The sequence below is a fragment of the Agelaius phoeniceus genome, chromosome 4 (assembly GCF_051311805.1).
Source record: "Agelaius phoeniceus isolate bAgePho1 chromosome 4, bAgePho1.hap1, whole genome shotgun sequence".
Classification (NCBI taxonomy): domain Eukaryota; kingdom Metazoa; phylum Chordata; class Aves; order Passeriformes; family Icteridae; genus Agelaius; species Agelaius phoeniceus.
In genome coordinates this window covers 42,451,211-42,471,804 of record NC_135268.1, presented here as the reverse complement: position 1 = coordinate 42,471,804, position 20,594 = coordinate 42,451,211, and the positions used below count along the sequence as shown (strand labels likewise).

General features: G+C 41.1%; 1 protein-coding gene across 5 annotated transcripts in view; it reads left to right on the top strand.

The window, feature by feature from the left end:
- The window catches only part of LOC143693968 (uncharacterized), a 51,537-nt gene that overhangs the window by 22,400 nt on the left and 8,543 nt on the right, over positions 1–20,594 (top strand). The window contains exon 3 of one of the 5 annotated variants that reach the window (XR_013182102.1): positions 12,301–12,439. The exons of the other annotated variants lie outside the window; for them this stretch is intronic. The gene's annotated coding sequence lies outside the window, so the exon portion shown is untranslated. The remainder of the gene's footprint in view (positions 1–12,300; positions 12,440–20,594) is intronic. 5 annotated transcript variants of the gene reach the window in all.

The window sequence follows — 20,594 nt, the reverse complement described above, 5'->3', positions numbered from 1 at the left end:
GTGCTCACTGTATTTTGGGAGACTGAAGGGTTTTTGTTTGTTGTTTGGTTTTTTTAATGTAGAATCATTTGATGGGCATACTGTGCAGGTTGTGCAATCATTGTGAAAATGAGAGTCGGCCTTTTGTAACCTCCTCCCTTCTTTATTAGGTTATCTCTTGCCTCAGTGATCCTCTCCCTAATGAATTCTAATTCTCTGTACCAATGGGAGCAGTTTGATTCTATTTTGCCCCCTCAGGGCACCTCAGCATATGTGAATGGTTAACTCTGATCTCAGATAACTGGTTGCATTCTTTCGGGAAGCCCAAGCCAGTGACATTATTTTAACCTTTTACCTACTTAACTTTTCCCTAACGACTGTAGTTCCCTCTGCTGTACCTACCTTGCACATCCAGCAAAAGGCTCAGGTATTCACAGAAAATACATAACACATAATACATAAAGCATGCAAACACATATGCTTGTAACTTGCAAAATGCTAACATTCTCCTCCATGTTATTGTCCAGTCTTTTCTGCTGAAGGAACTGCAGGGATGACCATTTTAAATAGTTTTGCTGTTGGAATTGTGCATGTTTCTCCAACATGCAGTGTCACAACAGGGTTGGCAAAGACAGCCTGAAAGCGAGCATGGTCCCAAATTGCTACAACAGGCTGATGAAATGCTGTGGAAAAAGCAGTGTTGCAAGTCAGGCAGAGGTGAGCAACAGGCACGGGGGCTGGGAGTGTGGAGAGTCCAGACTCCAGGAAACCCAGTCTGCTGAAGCCTCAGAAGGTGCAGAGGTCATGCAGTCAGCCTCCAGTGCGGGAAGCTGCCTCTTGCCCAAGGGTCACCATGGTGCTGATGACCCTGGGGAAGGAACCCAGCTCAGCCTGGCTGTGCAGATGTAATGTGATCTACAAGGTCAGGATGCACCTTAGATGTCTTTTGCTCTTTGGTGTGTTTAAAATACAGCTTGCATCCATGCCAAGGTTCATGGATCTGACCTTGTTGGCTCACAGAAGCTCTACAGAGGATGATGGATGGTCATGGGAAGGGCACCTGGAAAATCTTGGCTGCAGCACACCCCGATCATAGGGATGTGGCCATAGGGTTTGCAGGGATGTTCTCCAAGAAATCTGCCTGCACAGCTCTGTGCAGAAACAGTTCTTGGGCAAAAAGCCCAAGGCTGTGCTTTGATGGAGCACTCTGCCACCAAGGTGTGCTGAAGAGGTAGAGGACCATTCAGTTATCTGAAGTGGCATTCTTGTGGCAATGGCATCAGTAATGTTCATGTTTTTTTCCAACACTGGAAATCAGAAGAAGATAATGTACTATCCAGACTAAAGCAGTTGCTTGCAAATTACAGTTTTATGAATAACAATATTTGGGTTAGTAAAAATGCGAGAAAAACTGGAGACACAGAAGTAATTTTTCCCCCCTTTTCTTTCTTTTTTTTTTCCCTGAAACATCCCACAAATCTCCACTAGTTCAGGATAAAAACCCAAAAAAATGTTCCTTTTTGTTTTCTATTTATTTTAAATTAAATTTGGGTTGAAAGAGCAATTTGAAATGACAGGCTGAACTTTTGTACTGAAAATGTCAAAAGGAAAAAATAAAATGTAGTGGTGAGTAAATGGTGAGGTGGAAGCCTGAAACTGTTGATATTGATATAAATTTATGACTAGTTTTGAGCTGCAGGGAAAAACACAGTGACCTACAGATCATGGGTTTGAAATCTCTGTGTACTGGGCCAGGGATTAAAACAATAATTGTTGAGACACAATTATTTTCAGCCTGAAGGCAGTTGTCTTCAAGGAACACTGCCATTCTGCTTATTCATCTTGAGATTTCTGTGCAGTGTCCTCCTTTTCCCTCACTTCGCCTGAGGACCAGTAAGGCAGCTAAGTAAAACAGATACTTGAAAGCAAAATAGGAGGGAAATATGTCCCTAAATAAAGTTGTCAAGCATGGAAATGTTCTGCCATAGGCGTCTGAATTGTTGTTATTAATTGCCAGAGCACAGAAGATTGCTTTTGGACTGAGTGCTAACAGATTCTGAGCAAACAAATATTCCTACCCCGAGGAGCTTGGTCTGTGTCAAAGCCCACCCTGAGGAGCTTAGTCTGGGTCAAAGGCTAAAGGCATTTTGGCAGGATAGGAGGAAGCTGGGAAGCTGCAGTACAGCCTGATAGACAATGATGCCAGCAGATCTCTTCTAATGGTCTTCCTGAAGGCCTTCTTAGTGAAGCAGGGCTCTAAAAAAAGCATTAAGATGGAAGGAAAGCATGGCAGCACCTCGGGAAGGCAGTGACTGAGGGTGAATGTCAATAGCTGGGAGAGGCTTTTAGCTTTGACTGGAGGGAAGAATGGCAGGTTAGGTCCAGGGAGAGGGGAGGGGATGGGCACAGGTGTGAGCTACATCCATCTGGATGGGATCACCAGTGCACTGAGAAGTTAAAGAGCAGAGTAATAGGGAGAAAATGCTTTTAAGGATGTAAGGGAGCAGGTGGCCCTGTGCCAAACGGGTGTTGGAGGTAAGCCCAGGAATATGATCCCCAGTTGATATATTGGGGATCATGCTTGCCCGCCCAAGGAAGAACTCTGGAGAAGAATTGCATTGTATCTAATGGTTCACCTCATCACTGAGGCTTGCTTGGAAAGGATGCTGAGGTATTTTGTTCAGGAACTGAATGTTCTTTATACTCTCTTGCTTATGAAATAAGCTCTGGCTGACAGATTTTGTCTTCTTGGTTTCTTTGGTTTTGCTTTTTTTTTGGGGGGGGGGGGAGGGGGTTGGTTGTTGTGGTGGGAATGTTGGAGTTGTTTTGTTTATTTTGTTCTGTTGTAGTGGCAGTGGCATTTGTTGTCCCAGGCTGGAAGCAAGATGAGCCCCTGTGAACATGAAAAATTCTAATCTGGTGATATGGAAGAATAAAAGGAGTTTTGGGAAAATTAATATGGTCCATTTTTTAATAGATTAAATCAGTAACAACTTGTGCAAAGAGAACTGGCGGGAGGATGCAATGTTAGAGGCAGGAGCCAAACTGTAACAAGGGGATGGTGTTTCTGTACACTGTTGTGATAAGGAAGACCATCCTTCCCGCAGGATTTCTCTCAGAGATGAACTATAGTATCAGTCCAGGTGACAGGTGTTGATAAACTAGTAGGAGAAGTTGTAAGGGATGAAAATGGGAATTAAACATAGAAGAGGATATGGAATGGTGAGAAATAATACTGTGCTAGTAGGTAAGAGAAGGTGAAACCAAGAAGGAAGGGCCAAAGTATAACAATTCCTTGCATACCACATCTCAGAAGATGGAGTGTCTTGGGGAGAGGCTCAGGGAGCTGGTGACCAAAGAACAGCTATACATTAAATGAGGAAATGGAGGTGAACTGTTTGCAAAAAACATCTTAATTCAAGACCCTTCTTTTGATTGGAAGTAAAAAGAGCTGTGAATTGCATGAAGTTGTGATGACATACAACTGAGAGATGGAATGGTTCCTTGAGAAGAAAATGGAATTACTGTGGATGAATGTGACAAATTGAGAAAACAGGAAGAAAAGTCTTGAATCAGAAGGCTGATGGAAAATAGCTAGATGAAGTTGAGGTAATAACATGACAGAGAAGAGACTGTACAGAGTTGCATGAGAATGATAGAGATAGTGGAAATTGCAAGCAGCAGCCATACAGCAGGGACTACCCACCTCCTTAAGTCTGTTTTCCTCCCTTTCTTGGGATTGATCAAAGATGAGAAGGATGAGAAAAAGTAGATACTGTACTGGATTGTCAGGTCAGGGTATATTTGCCTTTTTAAGTCTATCTGTAGGGCTTGAAGGCAGAAGCCTCGAGTTTGATTAGGCATCCCTTTCTTGACTTATTTTCAAATACAGTGATTGGCTTTCAGCCAAAGTGGGTGGGGTTTTGGCATAATTTGGGATCATTTTGAACTTTAACTGCAAACAAAACAATGGCTGGCTTCCATTGACCTCACAATTCATATGATAGTTTTACTTACTCTTAAGTTTTTCCTGTGCACTTTTGAATCATAAACAGAACAGATATTTTCTCTTTGTCTCTCTGAAACCATTCTCTTGTGATTGTTTGGGGAATAAAATAAGAATCTAGATGCTAGCTGTGAGATAAAGCATATCTATGGTGACATGTAAGAGAGCTCTAGTGTTGAGAACACATACACTGGTATGTTACACTCATCTTTCTTTGGAACCAAACTAAACAAATAAGATCATGCACTGAATTAGAATTAGTTTTGCAAGAATACCCATATAACCATTCCATAAACTGACTTAACAATGCAAGAAAGATGCAGATAATGATAATAGCCAGCACTCCCTTGCCCTTCTCTTACTCAATTTCTCTTGAGATGAAATCTGATTTAATAAAACAGTATCTGCAAATCCATAAGAGCTCAACAGCTCTTCCTCTGAGCAAATACTCTGCTGTTAGTGTATGTGATGCTGGCCTAAGTGTTCTTATACTTTTAGTAAGTTCCTCACAGTAGGGTTGTACAGATTTGTAAAATAAAACCAATTTGAAAACTATTGTGGTCTAATTAATTTGAATTCTTAGTGCAGACAAACTCTCAGTTTTCATGCAGTGACATGTCTGCACCATACTCTGTCAAAATGCTCTGAGAGTGGTGAGTACAAATACATGTAAACATAGCATTAATGTCACACCAAATCAACTACAAAGCCAATCAATGAATCAGGGAACATGACCCCTTTTGAAGGTGAGACAAAATTCAGGGTACTTCTGTGGACTGTGACACCAGTTCAAGGGACTACCTCATCACTGTTAGGTAGTATGGGCACAGTAGCCTGCAAAGGAGAACTTGCTTGTTACTTGAATTTAGAGTAGGGGAAACCTGACTGTCTCAGTCAGGAGTTCTGAGATAACCCTGGGTCTCAAGGTTAAACCTGAATTTCTCTGTCTTCATATGTTAAACTACTTGGTAGCATCTAAATCTGGCATTAGATGTAAGCAAAGTTGACCATTGCTCAAGAGCAGACAGACATGAGTGGAAAAATGGTGTCCTGACAAAGGAGTTGGGGTGGAAATTACACACCAAGTAGTTTTCCACTTCCTTCTTCTCCCCAGGTCAGCTGTACCATATATATGTATTTCAAATGTGATGGGGTGCAGAACAAAAAAAAGCTGAATACTGCAGGCATTTATATGTGCAAAGAGCTGAACTAGACTGTGGCCTCCTGTTCTGTGATCAGGGAGCTCACCTAGCCCTAGTACCATGAACTTCTCTGAGGCAGTCCTGTCAGAGCCCTTTTGCCACCGCTGTTCAGTTGAATTTTGATGTCTCCAAAAGCAAGAGCAAAGTGTGCCATTCTGCTTCATCCTCAGAGCAAGCATGGTTCAACTTTGCCTAGACTGCTGAGAAGTGCTGAGCCTGCAGATCTGACCCCCTGAGATTGGTACAATGGGGCTGCCAGAGCAAAGTCAAATCTCTGGCAACATAGAAGAAGGAAACAGAAACCTTTGGACTTGTAACAGTGGACTTCAGCACTGTTACTTTGGTGTAATAGACTACAGACCTAAGCTGGCAGAAAATCCATTACAAGCTTAGTTAGCAGAGGAAATAAACCATGCTTTGAGAGGCATTGCATTTAAGAATGTTTGCAATGCCTTATTCTGCATGTTCTAAAAGATGTTCAAAGCATTTAAATGAAATATTTGTTTTCTGAAGATATTCAGGAACAAAAAGAAGTCATGAAGCAGTAAAGTATCCTCATAAACAAAATATTCCTAGGAGGTATGCAGCATAATATAAAAACATATCACTCTGTGTAACATGCAGGTTTTCAATAACTGACCATCTTCACAAATTTAGCATTCTTTTCGCAACAAAAAGAATCCCTCTCAACACAAACAGTTTTCAGGACAATGTAAACAAGTTTCATGACAGCAATAGATCAGGAATAGAGGCAATTTCATCTATTCCTCTGAGAATGTTACATCATTGTGCCCAGGATGAGAAAGTTAATGTCTTTGGAAGGGGTCCATGGTTAATTTTATCTACCATTAGTTGACCCCTGCCATCCATTGATAAACCTGTGCCACCCTAATGCAGATAGGATCGGGAGAGTCTGGCATCCCATGGTAGCTGAGCTCTGCTAGACTATAGTCATGTGGCCACCCCACCCATTTCACTGCTCACCTGGAGCTGAAGGCAGAAGAATTTGAAAAATCTACACAATGGATTTCATGACCTGGATGGAGTATAGGATGCATTAGATCCATGGACTCTGATGATTCTGTAACAAGAGAAAATAGCTTACAGATAAAACATATAGCCAAATAAGAGATGTGCTGGAGGGGTTCCATCAAGAAGTCTCCTCAAAGGCTGTAAGATTGTTCTCTGACATCAGGGCTAACTGTAGGTAAGAATACCCTGCCTGGGTAGCAGGAAAAAGATCACTGAGGGGCTTCAGATCTTGGAGGCATAACTTGTTCCTCATCCAGTTCTTTTAGAGCTGTCTTGTCCTTTCTGCAGACTCTCCTCTTCCTGATGGCTGAGGGGACAAGGTGAGATCAAGAGCTGACAGATGTAAACAGCTTCTGAGAGCCAGGGTTGTCAGACTTTGACTGCCATGGCTTGACAAGGAGATGCTCAGTTGCTGTGAAATAACTCAATTTGGGTTGTAATGGACTCTCTTCAGTACCCAAAAGCCATGAGGGCCTGTATGATCACTTCAGTATTTCTGCAGTAGTTACAAGGGATCCAAAAGACAGCTGGGTAAAACTGTAATTATGAAATTGCCCATGACTTGCTAAGTACAGACTGGCACAGACAAAAGGCTTCAACACAATACATAAATGTCTCTCAGTCATGTTTAAGCTTTGGTGAGTAAAACTGCCATGATCCCTACCAATTTTCAGAGCCTCCAAGCTTGGAACAAGAGAACTTAAAGGCAAATGGTCTTTCCATGTTAATTTGAAATTATTTGCTTTACATCTGTTGGTCTAAAAACTGTATTTTGGACATTTAAGTTACACCAAGAAATCTTTCAATTAAGTACATTTTCTAGACCAAATAGGTATTAGAACACGTGTGAGGAGTTTAAGAAAGAGTGACTTACTTGGAATTCAGACTTAAGATTCAGTTCACATTGTTGGTGGTTCTGTGGGAGGGAGAAAGGGAAAGGGTGTGTGTGAGACAGGCTTGATCAGATTTGTATTCAATTCAGGTAACAGCCCTGGTGGCAGCACCCTGTGTCAGTGACCGTGGCTTTCCACAGGCTGTGGGGAAGGCATGCTCACCAGCTCAGCATGGTTCAGGCACACTAAAGCTGCAGTGCCAGGAACAGCAGCACACAGACCAGCTGAGGACAGACAGCTGCATTTTCATCCATTGCACTGGAACAGTTGACATGGGGTCCATGACATCCATGCTCTGATGCCAGTGTGACAGAGGTGACCTGAGCTAGCCCAAAGCCTGCCAGCACTGTGTTAACTTCTCACAATTTCTCAGAGAAATTTGAGTTAGCACACTTGAGGCTTCTGCCATCTGATAGGAGATAATTTTTAATTGAATAGCAGGAGTTGTGAAACTCAGTTTATTGTTGTGAAACCACTACAATATCTATACAGTCGAATATCTAGGGTGGTGAAAAGCTGCTCTTACGAAAAGCTTTTGAATACTCTGTATGGAAACAAATATGGGATCAGTGCAGAGAAAGTGTTCTTGCAACTGCTGGGGCTGCTTCTCCAGTCTTGTTGGGCACAAAGGGCAGATGCTCAGATACATGCAGGCCTGGGTAGGAATGGAGGGGTCTCCTTGTGTGTCCCAGGAGCCAAGATGGCTAAATATTTTTCAGGGAGTGTTTTACAGCTGTGCAGATTCTGCTTTTTAATTGCCTGTGATTTCCAGGATTAGACCCTGGACTGTGTTCCTGCTGACTTCAGAGAGAGCATGACCACAATAATTCACCAAGAGCAGCTCCCTGGAGAGCTCCCTGTGCTACAGCCACAAGAGTAGTAGAGGTCTACATGTCACGTGGGTTTTAAATAAGTATCTGTTCTGCACTGACTGTGTAGAAACCTATGTGTCAGATAAGATTATGTGATGATTGAAAGGCTGCAGTGCAGGCAGGCAGAGGAAAAAGCAGATAGAGCCTCTTTGTTACACCTGAACTTACTCTGTCTTTAGGAGCCAGGAGGTTTAAATTACATCTAATACTGACAAATATTTATTTTAAATGGCAGTCATCTCTGTGACCTGTAGTATATGAAAGAAGCATAGGTCACTCAAATGACAGAGTATAATTTTGAATTCAATATTGAGCAATTTTATCAAAAATAAAGTCCAAGGGCATGTAAGAGGTGTGGAATGTATGTGGTGTGTGGAGTGCACTTGTATGCATGGACATTCCTGTGCTGGGAATGGAGAGGACAGCAAGGAGCAGGGAGGGGTAGGCTTGATTGGATGTGAATAATGGGCTTGATTTCCAGGCTTTTCATCATGCAGCCTCTTCCAGACTGAAAACTTTCCTGTTCTTCCTGTCTTAAAGCAGATTTCATGGCAAAACAATTCCAAGACTTTGGCGGTCATCCAAACGTACTTGGAGCTGTAGTATTTTAACTGATCAGCAGGCTCCTTTAATTTTTTCTGTCAGGCTGCCAAGCTCTTGCTGTATAAAGATAATCCCCAGTTCAGCTTTACTATCTGAAAATACTTACTACTTAGGAAGCAGTGTTGTAGGAAAAGTAGTGTTTGGCCTTAGTGAATCTGGGACATTACAGACACACAATTCTGATTTTTTATATATTTCAGCTATATTTATGTATGGCTCTTAAAAAGAGTTTAACAAATTGATAGTAAGTTCTGCCTAAAAATAGTGGGTGACTGATATTTACATCAATTTCTGTAGGCAGTGGGTAGGGAGACTCTTCCTTGTATTTTTAAAAAGTCTTGTTTATTATTAAATCGTAGATTATTATACACCTTCATCGTAGGCAATGCTAATGTGGATTTGTGGAAAGAAAAGTCATCTGATAACAAATTATGTGAAATGAAGTTGCAAATTGTACAGTCACTTAACTTTTAATTCAGACTGCATGAGACTTGAATTCTTTCTCCTTAAGGGCAAGATTCTGAAGTCTTTATTCATAAGAAGTAACCTGATTGCAGGCAACAGGATTGCTCCTCATAAGCTATATTACCTGCAAGGGCATGATGCACATATCCTGAAAATACAGCAGATTAGTTGGATGGTAATGTATAGGAGAGTAAATTTTGAGGTTATGCATGTCTTCTTAATTTGTTTTTCGATCCATTAAGCTCAGTTCCCTTGTTCTTCATCATTAAAAGTCAGGGAGGAGACAGCATGGTGAGTGAGCACAGCCTGGCAGGGCAGGGTGCTGGGGGCTGTGCCTGTGGACTGTACGAGCTTGGACCACCCTGACACTGCTGGGCAAATGTTAGATGCTTGCAGAGAAAAGAGAAAATTTCCAATCTTTTCTTTTTTTTTTGGGATGGGTGATGGCAGGAGGGGAGCTCATGTCACTAAAACAAACAATAGTTTAAAAGGATTTGAAACCACTTGATGCATGCCTTATTCTGGATGTGGATTTTTACCCCTACTCTAACCACACTGCTCAGAATCTCAGTGAGCTTTTGTGTCTGTTTTGGTTATTTTGCAAGGCCTTGGGCTTTGGTTGTCAATGCATGTTGCAGAAAGCAGCAATAATTGAGCAGTTGTAGTGATCTTTATTACAGGCATCTACATTTTGACAACTACTATATTATATAAGTCCCTACATAGTTTCTGTCCTTTTCAATAACTGGCTATGGGGAGACTACATTGCCTTCAATAGGGAGGCTACATTTTTTTGCAAAGCAGTAAAATTGAATTATTTTCATGTACAAAATTCCTTTGGGCTATCTTTTTTACAGTCCTGGGATAATTGTGTGCTTGCACTAATGTTTCCTGATGGATTGTACCAAAATGGCTTTATAAATGGCATTTGGACATTTGGAAGGTACAGCTTTTTTTTTCCTTTTTATTTTTTTCCTCATCTGGCCATAACTGTGCCACATTCAAAAGAGGGCATTCAAAAGAGGGCTTTCCAAGAAGAGCAAGGTTCCTACTGTGCACACTTAACAGGGTGACATTTTAGTGCTTACTTTTTAGCAGTGTTGTTACTTTGCAGATTTTTGTAAACAGTGACTATCAAGTATGTGCGGAAATGCTGACAGTAGCATTGTAGTAACTTGGAGGAATTTTTACCACCTCTGAAGAATAGAGACTTTTCATTCATGATCTTTTTATTCATTAGAAAGTTTCTATGTTTTCAGAAAAATAATACTTCTGTTTCAAGTGAACATGACTCCTTCTAGTGAGAAAACTGGCTCAGGAATCCTCACTGCATGTATAAACTAAGTTTACTTTTACTTCACATCCTATGGGCTGGGTTCGGCTTCCTTCCCATTTTCTTCTCCCTCTGTGTTTTTCAGGTAAATCTCAAATCTGACACATTTTTCCCAGGATCTTGTTGCTCTACTGATCATCTCTGCTGTTCCTATAGTGTGCAGCCCAGTAAAGTCTCAGGTCTGTTCCTGCTGTTAAGGAATCCTCAACAAAGTAGTTGAACAAATGCTCAGGGAATGCCATGTAAGATCTGGAGAACATCTTATCATTCCAGTGATACCTGAGTTTTTACCCAAATCTTGCATCTGTGGGTCCTTTTACTACTGTTTTCATCTTGGCTTTATATGGTATCCACTACATCTTCTTGCAGCACTCTGTTGCCATTAGTGGATTACTAAAGGAAAATCATGCTCTTATTTAACTCTGACTCCTTCTATAATTTACTCCCCCTCAAACTGCAGAAAGGAGTTTTTCCATAGTGGATCAATGTAGGATGGAGGCTTTACCCTGAAAAGCCACTAATTTGAACAAATTTCCAGTATATCTCAAGGTATTCAAATGACCTTAAATTCCTTAAAAAAAAAAAATCAGCACAAGTAACATCCCTGTGTTTACCATAAAAGTAGTTTATGGAAAGACAAAAGTACATGCCAATTCTGAAAGTCCAGATTTCTGTTCATCAGTTTGAAGAAACAGTATTTCTTGGAGTTTAGTGCTATTATACAGGAGGTTTATAGTCACAAGGGGTAATCTGAGAATGAACTTCAAAATGTGCATCCCATCACTCAATTTTCATTACTTCTGGAGAGTTTTTCTGTATTTATGCCACTGCATCTGACAGATCCTAACACTAGCTCTTATTGTTACCTCTTCCCCAGCAGTGTGCATTCAGACAGCAGAAAAGAGAGTTTCCCCCCTCCTCAGATAAACTCTGACCCAATTTGGGCTAATCTTGGGAAGGGCAAGTGTTGCCAAAAGCTGCTGGGGAGCTTCAAGAGGAAGAGGACACAGAAGAGCTTTGCATGACATCCCAGTATAAGTCAAAGCTTAGTCACTTATTAGCTCAGCATTGATGACATTAGCCACTCTACATTCAACCTCAACCTCGTTTCTTCAGAGGTTTTATTGTTATGGAAGGTTTTTTAATGGAGAAAGATATGATAAAACATCAGCTTCAGCACATAATTATCCTTAAAGTAATGAAAAATACCCAGAGTTTAAATTTCTGTCCTACCACAGCTTTTGTCTGAGCAGGAATATTGTAGAACTTTTTCTTGAAATTTCAGAGAATGAATTTCTTTTTGTTTCCTTTTGTTATGATCATCATACAGAGGTAAATGAGCATGATTCCTTTTCTGACTCCAGATATCCTGTGGGAATCCTGGGAGGTTGTAGAGGCCACAAAGCACCAAAAATAATTTTAGAAACAAGAGGGAAATTATTTGGTCTCAATGCTGATTTCTTTCCCTACTTACTACAGTAGGGAAAACCCAAGGGTTAAGTTTATGACGTTGCTGTGTACTTGAATGTGAGATCTGCTAGCTTTGATGCTGTCAACAGTGTAATTCAAGTTGTGGTGTTCCTGCATAATTTCTGAGGATGTCTGCAAGAGGAGAAATTCAGGAATTTGCCAAGCTGTGAGCAAGAAGAGCCTTAAAAAAGTGAGTGCTATGGTTGGAACAGGAAGAACTAGTTTTTATTGACTCCTGTTGCAATCATCTTAGATACCGAATACATTCTATACAATTTAAAAGCTCAAAACTGGCAATTACAAAGTAAACTAGAATACTTTGACATTCTGCTTTGAAAAATGTTTTATCACTTTTTATGTTCTTTAAGAAAAGCGCTTGATATTGAGAAATGTGTAAAAGAGAACATACATAGAATGGGTGGGGTTTTCTCTGATTTTTTTTCAGCTACCACTCAATAAGTGACTTTAGCACTAAAGGGAGTTGTGAAAATTCAGCTACAAAAGTTCCATCCTGAGTGGAGCAGCACAGCCAAATCTGGTGAAGGAATGTGTTGTTGGGGCACTTAATAACCAGAGCAGACATGGTAAGACTCCCTATTTTTCTGGATGAAATAAACCATGCCAGTTCTTTCGAGTCATTGTGTTGTCACCAGGGGCCCTTACCAAACTGTTGATATGGGATTTTATCTTTTGTCACCTTTCCCTGAATTACATCAGAGAAGTTTTGCAACTTATATCTGATCTGTTTAATGCAAAATAAAAGTAAAGATCTTTTTTTTTTCAGGTTTATTCTCTAACGAGTACACAACAGAGTAAAAGTGAACAAACACATACTTTTATCTTGCCACTTTTCATTGAAGTCTTAGTAGTAGGTGTAGAGGGAGAAACATTTTGAGGTTAAGAATATCTTATTCTTGATATTCATTTTGCTGTGTGGGCAAATCAGTGCATTTCTCTTTGCCCTTCTTTCTCAATCTGTGAAACAGAGATACTTCTGCTCTGAGAGTTGAGATGGCTGGACAGTGCCATTGTGGTCTAAATCCCAGAGCAGTTTCAGAAACCTGAAGGAATCGGCATCACTGCGACTTAGTTGGGAACAGTCCTGGTTTGGTCTAGGTATGTGTCAGCAGAAAAATTGATCTCAGGAGGGTAAGACTGAAACTGTGACTTTTCTACTAGTGATGACAATGCAGTGAAATGCAAGGAAAGATCCACACTGTTGAAGGAGACGTGCTCTTGGTACATTCAAAGATGTAAGTGTCTTGTGGTTACTTCTGTGGTAGCTGTAGGTCTGGAAGGAAATTAGGAAATGTGATTGTGAAAGAAAAAATATGTTGACTGGAGCACTAGGAGACAATTACCCTCTCTGCTATAGGATAACAGGAATTGACTGTTTTCTTTTATGATTGGATAAAAGATAAATTCTATTCCAAAGAGACTTCTTGAAAGGCTGGCTCCGTTAGTTATAGCAACCTCCCCTCAGTCACACTCCACCTTGCCCTCTGGGCAGCCCCTGTAAAGTGTCCATGGTTTGTTTATAGTCTCACCACCCCCTATTTAAGCCTTGGAGGATATGCTTAGAGGAAAAATGTCAGGCTGTACCTGTGCTGTGGGAAATTGTCTTTCTGTCATACTGGAGGCTCTTAAGCCCTTGTACTATTGCTCTTGTTCCTCTCTGCTTTGAAGAGAACAAAATTACTCCAGGTTATAATGCTGATTGTATTTTGTTGTTTGGTTGGGTTTTTTTCAAAACTACCCAAGCAGCAAAAAGAGATCACCCAAAATCTCTGCAGAGGAAGTTTAATGTACTGTAGGGCTCTTGTCTAATTTGACATGTTACCTGAAAAGTAAAATCCTAGAGAACACTGATTGGAATGACAGGAGACTGGTGTCTTCACAAGTCCTTGTTTCTGGCTCTCCATTCCCTATGCAGGCCCTGCAATGGCCCTTTGCCAGAGCTTTTGCTGCATTGCTGCTAGCTGATGTAGCTGGTACATTCTTATTTCTCTCTGAGAGGTGTTTGGGGTAGGTAGGAGTCATCAGAGAACTGATACATACAAAGAGTAAAATCATAGCAGAAAATGGTCACCTTCCAATTTTACGCCATTAGGATTTGCAGGATCCCATTAATCACAGTTGTCTGGCTGCTCAGCCCCCAGGAAGTTTCTTAACGTACCAGAAACTTGTGCTTACACAAAATGGGTCAGGACTTCCTCTTCTCTCTGACTGCATCACATGTGTATTAGTCTGATGATGCCTTGCAGCATGCAGTGGAAGCAGGTGGCTTTCCTGGAAGGGGCTGTTGCAGATGTGTCTCTGGAAGTTAGTCCCAGAGATACTCCTGTGGCACACATCTGTGCTGATCTGGACTGGGAAGGGAACTGGGGGTCTTTTTTTAGGGTGTTACTACTCCCCTCTCTATGTTTGGACTTCTGCTTAGAGCAGCAGAAAAATTGTGATGCCAAGTTTGTGGGTTGTCTTCTTGAAACTGGGGAGTGTTGACCATGCTGATGCTGTGCCTGTAAGAAGAGTTGGGTGTGGGAAGGAAGGCTGGGGTATGTGCTGGTGTGAGCTGACTGCCATTTCTGAGGGAGAGCAAGCAAACAAACTACTGCCAGGAGAGAGGAAGTGTATGCCTTGGGAGAAATGACAAGGGGGAGGAACTACTTACCAAGAGAGGAGACTGGAGCAGGGAGCCCTTGGTGTAGAAACAATATTTGTGATCACTGATCAATCATACCACCTTGGCATAAGGGATTAAAAAGCTCTCTGTTGACAAAGAGCTGGATTGGAAAAATGTGTGGAGGCTCCACAGTCAGGTGGTTTGTGCTCACAGGCATGGTGGGACTCAGGGGTAGGCCAGACTATTTCTCTGCTGCTGCTGTCTGACCATTGGCCAAACTACATATTTAGAACAAATAATATTTAAGTGAGCACCAAGTTTTATAGCCTAGATTTATGCAAGGGTCAAGTACTACCCTATCTCCCAGATTCCTGATTTCTGCATCAGGTGTTATTTCTGTTCCTGTTTCAAAACTATGACCAATACTTTAAGAAAGAGAGTCTCTGCAATTGTTCTTCAGATGTGTCTGAACTTTTCTGGCCTTACTGTAGCACATAGGTGCCTTTTGCTTCTTACTCTGTTTGTCCTTCTCTGATGATATTGGAAACTTTCTCCCTTCCTCCCCCACTCATGTAAATTAGCTGTGCTTATCAGAGTGCTTGAAGCATAGGCAGGGTGGTTTGAGCTCAGGATTGCAGCAGCACTGCTTAATCCAGTCAGACCTCTGATTCTCCCCACCTTGCACCACATGAGCTCTCTGAAGCAAAAGGGTTCCTCCTCAAAGGCAGCTGCAGTATTAGGATATCTTCGTGGCACAGAGGACAGCTCAGGAGTTCTTGTTTCTTTAACACATCCTTGAACAAATATGCCAGTGCATGTATAAACCTGAATAAATGCTATTTTTCTTGGACTTTCATAGGGAGCATGGAGGAATGTATGGCTCAAGCACTCACTATATCAGACTGTTCTGGCATAAAGTGCTTCATAGCAGCATGGCCATAAAGCAGCAAAGCTATAAAACATCACTGCAGAGAGAGGTGGTGAGTTCATAACTCAGCTGCTCCATCCTTTCTGAAGAGGTGTCAGCTCTATAAGTGAACCTTTCAGTGCTAAATTCCTCTCTCCAGACAGGAGAAGCAGGGAATAGCCCACCTGGAAACAAACTAACCCTAAGAACATTTCCCTTCCCAACTTATTAACATGTAAAATCCTTGAACTGACCCTAGAGTAGATTTTAACCCAGAAGTGAGGGCAGGTACCAAGGGATTAGTGGACTTTTACCACTATTGTTGGATTAATGTGGGAAGTGATCTGGTTTTGATGGCACTGATCTGTAGTGCAGAAATGGGAAGAGGGCTGCTTTTGCATATAGTGGTGTGGAGTTGTGGGTTGGTGGAGTTCCAACCACCATGTGCACCTGTGTTAAGGAGAAAGGAAGCAAGAAGTATGTACTTATCAGAGAGTCTGCAGTTAGAAAATAATTTCCTGCCCATCCATCATCTTTAAATTACTTTGTAAGCTTTGCAAGTTCCCAACTCTGCTGTCTGTAGACACCGCACCTGTGCAGTGTGGATGTGAGTGGGTAACCACACTAATGAAGAATTAGCAATCCACATTGAATAAGAGAATGAAGTTAATCCAGGAAAGCATCAGCTATTTGAATGCCTTCTTTCAAGATATTACTGTAGCTAACCTTTTCTTTGGGTAGTCAGGGAGTTTTTGCTCCTAGCTGAGCTAGTCAGAAGGAAAGAGACAGACGACTGTGAGCTATGTTAGAAGGTAAGTCAGAGTTGTGCTTACTACCTATGGAGACCCAATGGCTTGCTTAGAGATGTAGTTATGACTGTCTTCACTGTTGTGCTCCTCTCCTGTTGTGGCCTGACTAATTGTGTGTAGTGGGCTATGTCACAGATCTTAAAACAGTTCTTTCCATCTCTTTGTGGGTATTCTCTCTGGTTTTATGTGTTTGCAGTGCTGTGTGTCTCAAGGGGTAATGATCAAGCACTCTGCCACTGTTGTGCCACAACTGGCTGAAAAATCAGTCTTGCTTTTAATTTTATCCATCTCAGCCAAGCCTCCAGTGCCCTTCTTCCTGTGCACTGGAGATTTTTAACTTGTTTTATTTAAAGTGAGAAAGCTTTCATAACAAAATCCAGGCTTGCATTTTTACCTACCACAGAAACAAAACCTAAATAACTATTAAGATTGTTAATGGTTTGCTTAAATGTAACACTTCCAGATCAGCCCTTCTTATCAGTCAGAAGTTTCTGGGACCTTTTGTGTTCAGGTCCAGTCTAGCACTCCTGTTTTTTTACCCACTCCTGTCTCATTGAGGGCTCATTACTAATGCTTGTAAATATCTCTGATGGTAACAGACTGCAGGTGTTTGAGATATGGATATCAATATTGTACTCAGAATTTATCAATCAACCTATCTGTAGATGATTTGTACTATTTATCTCCTAATGAAAATGGAAGTGCAACTCCTGGAAAATGGTAGGGGACTTGAAATAAGGAAGCTTGCCAGCAATCCTTGTGAGCCCAGGGTTGTTGAGCCTTACACTGTGTAATAGAAATTGATGCTGGTTTTAGATGTGAAAGTGAACATGATGTTTCACTGGAGATGTGAGGAACACAAGGTAGCAAAATAAAAAGATTCAGGTAGGCTCCTATTACACCACTTCCACCAAAATAACACTCAGATGCTTGGTCTTTCAACAGGTGATGGTTGCAAGTAGCACTTGTGCATGTTTGAGGTTTCAAAATTTAGTTGCTGTGTAAGTGAAGTTGGTTAAGGGGCTGGGGAAGAGTAGCCTGTTACAGCAAAGGCTCAGTGTGATTTCATATGTCTTTGGAAGCCTGCAGGTGATTAAGCTTTGCTTTGGGCTCAGCTCATTACACAGAAGAGAAGATTGATAGAAAGAACAAATATTGATCGTAATTTCTTCTAGAACTTAAAGGTTAAAGAAGAAGTTTAGTCTGTCTTCACATAAATGAAGCTTGCAAGCTTTTTAAGGAGAAAATGGTGTGCATTTTTGAAGGAATTGTAGAGGAGTCAAATGCATTGACAGACAGTATTTGGCATTTGACTACTCCTGAAGTCACTGCAAGGTGTGGGATGCTGCACAGGGCAGACAGAGTTGGAAGAATTCCCTGGAATTAGAAACACTTCTGCTTTTCCCTTCCTGCAGGACAGTAGGGTAACCTACTTCTCATCTTCTAATGGCCACGAAAGAAATGAACAGCCCTCTATGGCTGTGCAGTGGCACTGGCTTGGAACTCAAAGTGTTCCTTTTATTGCTGCTGTTGTTCCCGTGAAAATGATCCACACTGAGTTTTGCGAAGCCTGCATGAGGAGTCTTGAATCTTCTGTAATGGAGGGGAATAAAGCTAAAGCACAGACTGGGGCACAGTATGAAGAGCTGCACTGTGCTGTTCTCTGCTGTAACATTGAGATGAATGTCCACTGATGGCTGAGCCTCTCTAACTCCTAGTGACTGCAGAGAGGTAGCTGCATTTGTTGCACTTCTCAGGTTCTGCTTGCTCTATGCAACCATGATGGATAATGAGCTATTCAAAGCCATTTGGACTCATTTGTCTAAGTAGAGTGTCAGCTCCAGGCTAATCCTGTGAATTGTTTAATAATCTTCTACCCTGAGAGCACAAGTGCAGAGATATCTCTGGAGCACTTAATCATTTGCATGGTGTTTACTCAGTTTATACCTATGCTTCCATTTTTTTTGCTGTACTGTGTGAAGTTGCATATGAGCTGCCTGCAGGGCCTGGGTGAACTGAAGGGAAAGGTCCTGCAATCCTTCCCTTCTCTGGGGTTTTGCACCCAAGGTGTGGGGTGGAGGCTTCATCCATGAGAATGATGATTTTCCCCTAGTTTGAGAAAAGCTTCTTGGTTTTCTTTCCTTGTAACCATGCTTAACCCATCAGCTGCTTGTGAATGTTTTAATTCCTGATTTATCTGTCTCACAGTCATGCTCTTGAAAGCCAGATTGGGGCTGATTCCCAACCTAGATGTGATAGTAACTTTCTGCAGAGAGAGAAGCAGAGCATATAGAGGCTTCTAAGTAACCCAGTGATGCTGGTTTCATAAGTCCTTGCTAGTTTGTTCTGTTTATGCAGCCTGGGATTTGGATTACCTAACAGTGCATGTGTCATCTCAACCCTGTGACTGGTTACACACCAGGGTCCCCAACAGGAACCCCAGACAAATGTTTTAAACACTGCATCTTTCAACTTGGTCCACAATCTGCCAGTGTTATACACTGCCTGTGTAAAACTGTTCATTTCTAATCCTTTAAAATAATCTTTGGTGCCTAGAGTGACCTGTTGTTCTAGTGTGGGACTTGTGGAATAACTGTGTGGGGTAGCAGTGTAGTGGAGGATAGGAAAAATGAGATCATGGTGTGACAACAGCATGCAGACTGTCAATCCAGAGATTCACAACTGAACAAAAAAGTTTGGAAGTAATGATTAAGGTATGAAAACAAATTTTCATCAAGTAACATGCTTACCCTGATGATTTCTTCTTCCTAACCACGATCCAAAGATTTTGCTGTTGCTGTTGATTTTATCTGGAGAGCACTGTCAGTATTATCAGAACAATTAGCCTGCTGAAATTTAAGATGGATATACCATTCTATGCCTGGTACTTTAGTTTGTGAATACTTACTACATCCTATACTTATTTGCAAGCCCATTCACTCAAGGCAAGATGCCAGTTGCATGCTTCTTCATTGGGCAGAGATCTTTTGATCAGTTATCTCACATAATCTTTTTGAATTTCACTTGTACTAGGTATTTTCAGATACTGTACATATTAATGAGAATATTTTCCACTTTGTTGGTCCCTTGACAAATGTAGATATTGGCTGAACAATTCTTTTGCTTTCCACCTAACCCAAGTATTCTTGTGAAATTTGTAGCAAGTCTTATATCACTGTATACACATAATTTTCTGAAGTCTATTTCAACTGTATGCGCACAAAATGTGTATGAATAAAACAGATAAGGAAACTGAAATTCTACAAGATCACATCATGTTGAAAATGAATGTTTCATAACCATCCTGAAACAAAGTGTATGAGTTCTGGACATTGCAAACAGGAAAGAGAAGAACTAATCCTGACTAATGTGATTTTCTATGACCTGAAGGACTGAAATAATTTTTTTTTTTCTTTGCCTTGGAAAAGAATCCATTTTTCTGCATGGAAGGAAGCAGGACAGAAATGTGGCACCTGAGGAAGAAATGGGAATTTATCAGAGGTGAAATCCCTTTGGTTCTTCCCACTGATCACATATTCTCACTCTTGATCCTCTTCCTGCTTAAAAGCCCCAGGTCCTAATACAAGCTTTTTAAAAGAACCCTCACACTTTCCCTAACTGAGAAGCTGAAACACTTTTATGCCGGAAAGTTACTGAATAAGCAAGTGTACACTGAGCTGAGCAAGAATCTCTGAGGAAGAACAAACTCTTTTTAAGTTTCTTTTATTAGGGATTTAGGTCTGAATTTGGAGTTGCTGATTTAAAGAGGAAATAATAGGCAAATTGGTGATGACCTTCTTTTTACCAGACCGTACCATGTGGAAAGTCAGGGGAATCTTATCCTAGATTTCAGTGGAAGTAGGGCTGAGAGTCCCTCAGCATCAATGGTAACTTGTTTCTGTTGGACTGGGAGTTATTTGCAAGAATTTTGATGCAGAAAAAGAATCATATAAATCTTGAATCTGGAGTATTATCTGAAAGACATTAGTAGCTTCTTATCAATGAAAACAGTATTTTTGTCCTTCCACTTTGAATTTATTTCGTGTTTTTATTTCCAAAGGGTAATGAACTAATTACTTTCACAGTTGTTGTTTCAAAAGACTAAAAAGAAAGACATTGCCTCCAAAATAAAGATACCTTGAGTATACCTGCTTCTGCAAATTTAGACTGCTCTTTTTCAAACCAGGATCTGTGGTTGTGCATCTACAAAACTGCATTTTGGTGAGGAGGCCCATCCATATTTTCATGTCCTGCAGAAAAGACCCTGCCTAGTGGAGGGGTGCTGCTGCTCTGTCAACATGGCCTATCAGTGGAAAAGCTCAGTAAAGGTTCTTTCTTCAGAGATACATTTGATACCATGAAGAGTTTAGATACTTAAAGTTTTAAAATTTTCAGAGACA